The 6,000-nt window shown below is 47.8% G+C and overlaps 1 protein-coding gene across 2 annotated transcripts in view; it reads left to right on the top strand.

Annotated features, from left to right (window-relative positions):
- The first annotated feature begins 1,186 nt into the window (after positions 1-1,186).
- The window catches only part of ZNF385B (zinc finger protein 385B), a 401,761-nt gene continuing 396,947 nt past the window's right edge, over positions 1,187-6,000 (top strand). Inside the window, exon 1 of one of the 2 annotated variants that reach the window (XM_044242447.1) lies at positions 1,187-1,257. The gene's annotated coding sequence lies outside the window, so the exon portion shown is untranslated. The remainder of the gene's footprint in view (positions 1,258-6,000) is intronic. The other variant, XM_044242448.1, reaches the window with a different exon arrangement.

The following is a 6,000-nucleotide window of genomic DNA, read 5'->3' as shown; positions in this document are numbered from 1 at the left end:
GCTTAATTATTGATGGTGTTAGTGTCAATCACCTGAGAAGAAAACCAAAGTATAATATTTTAAAATCATTCTGTAAAAAAAAAAAAAAAAGTCTCTGCTGTATAACGCAGCTTTCTTGTCATTTATTGCTCTTGAATTTCTCCAGCCAAAGAGGTAATCTCAGAAAACTGCTCTTCTACAATTATTTTTCCTTTCCTCTTAAATGTTGTTTTCTCAAGCGCTCTCCCTTTCAGAACCCAGCACCTTGGCCGTTGGCACTACTTTTCAGCAGATGCCCCACATCGGGGGTAACCAATGACATGTTTTAGTTTTGAAAACTTAAATAAACACGGAAAGAAATCCCGAGGAGCAGAAGCCCCCCCCCCCCCACCCGCAAGCCTTTCCGATCCGCGGCGTGGCTGCGATGCTTCCCGCGCTGCGGGCCTTCCCGGCTCCGCCAGAAATGGCCAGGCGGCTCAGTGTGGTCTCCGAGCCGAGAGCTGGTCGAAGAGGAAAAACAAATAGTTGGTTTGACGATCTCCAAGAAGAGAGTTTCCCTCTGGCTTGACTAATATTTGACAGATCCGCCCCACCGCGCCTCTTGGCTTCCCGGTTTTGGGACCCCGGCGGTTGCCAAGAATTCTTGCAGGGGCTAGAGCCCCGAGGCCGGGGACCGCGCGGAGCCCAGGTCCGGACGGAGCCTCCTCTCCCTCGCAGTGCGCGCACGCCTGGAAAGGCGGGATTTAGAGGCGGCGATGCTGCGGGAGACTCTGCAGTGGCAACGGGCCCCAGAACGGTCCCGCCTCATTCGCCCTAGTGTGTGTGCCTCCCAAGTCCCTGCCTGGTAAACCGTCACCAGCTTCGGCGCGCGGCGGTGGCGTCGGCGGGTCCAGACCCCGGGGTCGTGAGCCGGACGGGAGGGCCGGGTCCGAGCGCAGCCCCTGGCCGGGCGCGCCCCGCAGGCTCCAGGCACACGCCCCTCACCTGGGCGAGGCAGGGCGCGCAGGCGCTCAGCGCCGGGGCCGCAGCCGGGAGCCTCAGCCCGGCGCCCGCCAGAGTTGGACAGTTCCGGGGCCGCGCCGGGCCGAGCTACCGCCGGCGCCGGCGCCGCCGCCGCCACCGCCACCGCCACCGCCCCGGCTGCAGCAGATAGCGGGAGAGCGTCTGCGCGGAGCCCAAGCGCAGCGCCGGCGGGACCGCCGCAACCGCCGGAGCTCGAGCAACAGCTTCCCGGCTGGAGGAGCCACTGCCCCACGCGCCAGCGGCCCGCGCGCCGAGGTAAGCTCCGGGCGCCCAGCCCGGCGCCCCTGGGACCCGCGCCACCTTCCCGCCCCAGCCCGCCCGCCTCCTCCCGGCGAGCCGACCCCGGGGCGCGCAGCCGGAGAGAATGGCCGGGAGCCCCCTCCCACTGGAGTTTGCACTTTGTCCGGCGGTCCCACTTGTAGAGGAGGATGCCGAGCCGCCGCTTGCCGGACTGGGGCGTGAGGCTCCTGTGAGCCCCTGGAGTTAGGAGTAGGTCGTGGAAGCCAAAGGAATGAAGGAGTCCCCAGTGTGGGCTCCGGGGCTCTGATTGCCAAGGATGAGGGGAAAATGGAGAAAGGAAGAGGACAAGGAGAATGCCCCTCTGTGGTTAGCCGCAGTGCCTCCGCCACCTGGGCGGGAAGTTTGGGGCTGGGCGTCTATCTCTTCATTACGGGGAGATGGGTAGTTTGGGGAGATGTGGGAGGAAGATAGGAGTCAAAACTTGGGGTTCTGAGAGTTCTGCAGCTAAAAGAAGGTGAAATGGGGGCGGTGAGGCAGAAAGAAGGTCCCCAAAGTTTGCACTTGCTGGGAGCCTGGGGTGGGGTGCAGGGGTGCCCGGTGAAGGTGTCGGTGCACGTCGGGAGGACACTGTGGGACTGCGGAAGGGACAGGGAGAAGGGGAGGGGGAGGACCATCTGTTTCGCCGCTGTTATTTGCGGAGGCCCATGGGGGAAGAAGGGAGAGCTGGCAGGACGATGTTCCCCAAATGTTTCCCCAGGCTCTGGAGGACAAACAGTTTTTATGGTGAACCTGGATGACGGAGTGTTGTAGTCTTTCAAGGAAAATAAATTGCCATCAAGCCCTCGGCCCCCATGAGTACAAAATAAACACAGTTTTGGAATGCTCTCAGAAGTTCTTGGATTAGAAAACGTCATCTTCATTTTCTTTATTTTCGTACAGAGATGTGGTTTGCATTTCTCTTTGGTTTTGCTTTGCTCAGGAGCATCACACCAAGGTGAATGCAAACTTAGTTAAGATGTAGCAAACGATGCTCAAATAGAAGAAGTAAAACATTCGTGTTATGTAGGGTCCAGCTTCAAGCTTGGAGACTGGCAGCTTCAGAACAATGCATGAAACTGTAGAAAATGCATTTATCAAATTAAAAACAAGGCTTTTCATAAAGTCAGTAAGCTACATCTCAGATAAAGTGAAAGGTTTTGTCTTGAAAGAGCTCCCTTAAATATTTCAGGACCCTATTTCACCGGTTTTCATAGTCCTTTCATCTTATTTTGACGCCATCTGTTCATTGAGTATGTGCTGTCCCTTCCCTGTGCTAGATTAATGCCCTTAGAATGCAAATGCTGTATTGGAAGTTCTGTTGTTACTTGAGGCTCTTAAGGTAAAAAAAAAAATGTTTATTTACTCAAAAGTGTTGGTTGTAGTTCAGATTCTCTATCCCCATAAATCAAATATTTGTGGATTTATAATTCACACTGCTCCTCATTTCCAAAAGTGATTTGAGGAAGCTTGGAATAAAAACCACAAATCAAATAGCTATTCTTGTAGATCTCCTTGACCTCTCTTGGATGCATTTGAAGTAAAATGCTTTTGAGAAGGTGAGTTCTAACAAAGGAAAAATTCCTGCTCTCCCTGGAATCATCCTAGTGATATCAGTGTTTTGCAGCACAATTCCTATGTATTTCATTTACATTATATTATTTTACATTACATAAGTCATGATGTCTTTATAGAAGTTTAACCACTAAGCAGCATCTATATTAAAGAAAAGTATGTCAGTATTTTAGAGCATTTTACCAAACATACAGATTCACAGAGCAAAAAGAGAACAGTGAACTTAATCTATCTTTCTTGAACTGAGGCAGAAAGGAAACCAAGGGAGGTGTCTCCTTTGCCCTCAAACCAGAGAAGGAACTGTCATTAGTACTCGTCACCCAAACATGGACAATTAGTGAGACCTGGCAGCAGTTAGAGGATAACTTTACCTACCAAGTGTTAACTATTATATGAGGATTTATAAAGCCTTATCAGGTGTTCTCAGCTTTCTTTTTCTCAGCTTAATGACCTGGCTCAGGGAGGGGAAAAAAAAAAAAGCCCCCAAACACCCATCTCCAAAAGGTAAAATGTCTACGTAGAGTAATGCTGTGTGGAGCTCCCATCATAGAAGAGATAAGAATCTTAAATCCCTCAACTGCCTCCCTTTAGATTTTTTTTCTTCCAGCTGAGTTTGAAGATATCATTGCACGATTTTTAACAGCAGCAGTTTATATGAAAAAATATGAATAGTTTACTTCTCACAGGAGGAATTGCTTCATTTATGAAAATCTTTGCTCACAGAAGAGCAAAATTGGCTTTCTGCTGTTCCTCTAAGATCCTATATCTTCCAAGATCTAAAGAACAATGAGCATGTATGTCCCAGTTTCCCACTGCTTTTCCCTATATGGTTTTATTGTAAACCCCCCACCACCATTTCACCATCTCTATTTTGCCATCTCCCCCTGTCCTGTGTCTGTCCCCGGGTGTCTCAATATCACCTTTTCATCTTTCCTTTGCTTTTTTATTTTTTTCTGCAGTTTTCTCTTGATCCTCTTTGCTTTATAGATGATCTCTTTTTTGCATGTTACTTTTTATTCAGTGATGTCCTTTTATTAGTGCTGGATTATATTCCTATCCCTACTGTCCCTCCTAAATTTTATATTGACAATTTGAATCATCTGCAAGATGCCTCTGTATTCCTCTTAAGTGCCTTAAACAGTTTTAAACTCTAATTGACATCTTTCTTCTTACATGAAAGGGGGTGGCTCTGTCAATTTCTGTATTTTTCTCCATCACCCAGGACCTTCCCAATATCATTGCTTTCCTATAATTTTATATATATATGTGTGTGTGTGTATAAATTTTCTAATTTTCTATAAATTTCCTATAATTCACAGATAAACCCTATGGACTTGATGTCTTATGATACCCGCTTCTCCACATTTTTATTCCTATAGGGACTATCTTTCTTCAGACTTTTGTTTCTAGAGACTCACTTGATGTCTTCCTGACTAGTCTCTCAGATCCAGTCTTTCTCACTTCCAATCCATTTTATACTTGGTTTGCAGAATAAGCTTCTTAAGGCAGAGCCGAGCTCAGTCACTGGCTAATAAACTTTTCTCCAGTGCCCCACCAAATAATATATAAACCTCATCTCTGACATTTTAAGACCGTTTGCAGTCCAGGCCAAAAATGGCTTCACATTTTTACTTTGACTTCATTCATTCATTCATTCATTCAATGAATATTTGATTGCCTGCTGCATGCCAGAAACAGCTGTAGGTAATACTTTTAGAAGTGCCTTGTGTATTAGTTCAGTGGTATGCTGCACATTTTATTTTTCAGTGGTGGGACCCGCTGTTAAAATATAATCTTATGGGCCCCAGCAACCCCACTGACCTCTACATTCCTACCCTTCGTAGTCTCTGAGGCATCATCACAGAGTCCTGAGTCTCCTTGAAACAGTTTGAAAACACTGCTTTGGCAGAAGGCAGTATTCCCTCAACACACAGCAGGCTTCTGAGTTATGCATCTTTGCTTATGCTGTTCCCTCTTCCTAGACTCGGCCCTCCCACTTCTGCAGAACCATTTCTACCTGCCAGAGAGTCAGTGCCATTGCTCTGGCATCTCCGAACTCCAGGACTGCAGTGTTTCCTCCTCCAAACCTTGTAACACTTTGGTAGGCATCTTCTTGGAGCACAGGCCAAGTTGTCTCCCTCATTTATCTGTTCCTTTTGCATTCTCCCCTCAGGGCATCCTGCCAACCATGCCTAACCTCAGGCCTTCATTTCCTGAAATACCCAGCTGAGGGCCTGGCAGGTTGTGGGACATCAGCAAGTAATTTAATTAGACTGAATTCTACGTCGCTCTCTAGTCCCCACTTGGGCCTGTGATAGCTACTTGTTTTCAGGATTCAGTGTCTTACAGTAGAGCCAGTGCTTCTCGAATTTGAATATGTATCTCGATCATGAGGAGATCTTATTAAAGTGCAGAGTCTGGTTTAGCAGGTCTGGGATGGGGCCAGAGGTACTGCTTTGCTAAGGAGTTCCCAGCTTACGTTGAAATAGCAGAACCTTGAACTTGAGCAAGGTAGTAGATGTTACTTCACAGTTTGGGGAGTTTCTGGCAGCCCCAGCTCTCTGTCTGGTGGTTTTCCTCCAGTTAGTGTTTGCTTCCATATTACTTTGTATCCTGGAAGTATTTTAGGCCTTGACATGCTTCCCAAACTGAAATGGAAGATGTGGTGATGCCCTTAAGTTTTCCTTATTTTGCTGACCCAGTGTTGCAATGGCTCGTTCTCCCTCTTGTATTTGTCTCTGGCCAGTTTTATTTCTTTGTTGTATATTACTTCTCATTTTACCATTATATCCAGACTGTGGTGGTTCTCCTTGCTCACTCTGCTGATTCTTTTTCTTTCCCGTGCTCTCTTTGGTTCTTAAAATTCAGATGCCTTGGCTGACTCCCCGCCGCAACTGTTTTCCTATTGCTTCCAAAATTTATCTGTGAAAGGAGCACTGAAATCCGGGGCAGGAGACTCCAGTTCTCACTCTGCCTTTACTGTGAGCATGAGATATTGGGCAAAGCTGTTTCTTTCTGGTCTTTTCACTTGTGGATGGAGGTTGTGGATTATACAACTCCTGGCATCTCCTTTAGCACCAGGAGATCTTCTTTACCCCGTGAGATCTTCTTGTGGGGCAGAAGGAGCAGGTTGGGGGAGGAAAGAAG

This window comes from Neovison vison, chromosome 3 (assembly GCF_020171115.1).
Source record: "Neovison vison isolate M4711 chromosome 3, ASM_NN_V1, whole genome shotgun sequence".
NCBI classification, from domain to species: domain Eukaryota; kingdom Metazoa; phylum Chordata; class Mammalia; order Carnivora; family Mustelidae; genus Neogale; species Neogale vison.
Note: the sequence above shows the minus strand (reverse complement) of the source record. Positions and strands in the feature narration are given on the sequence as shown.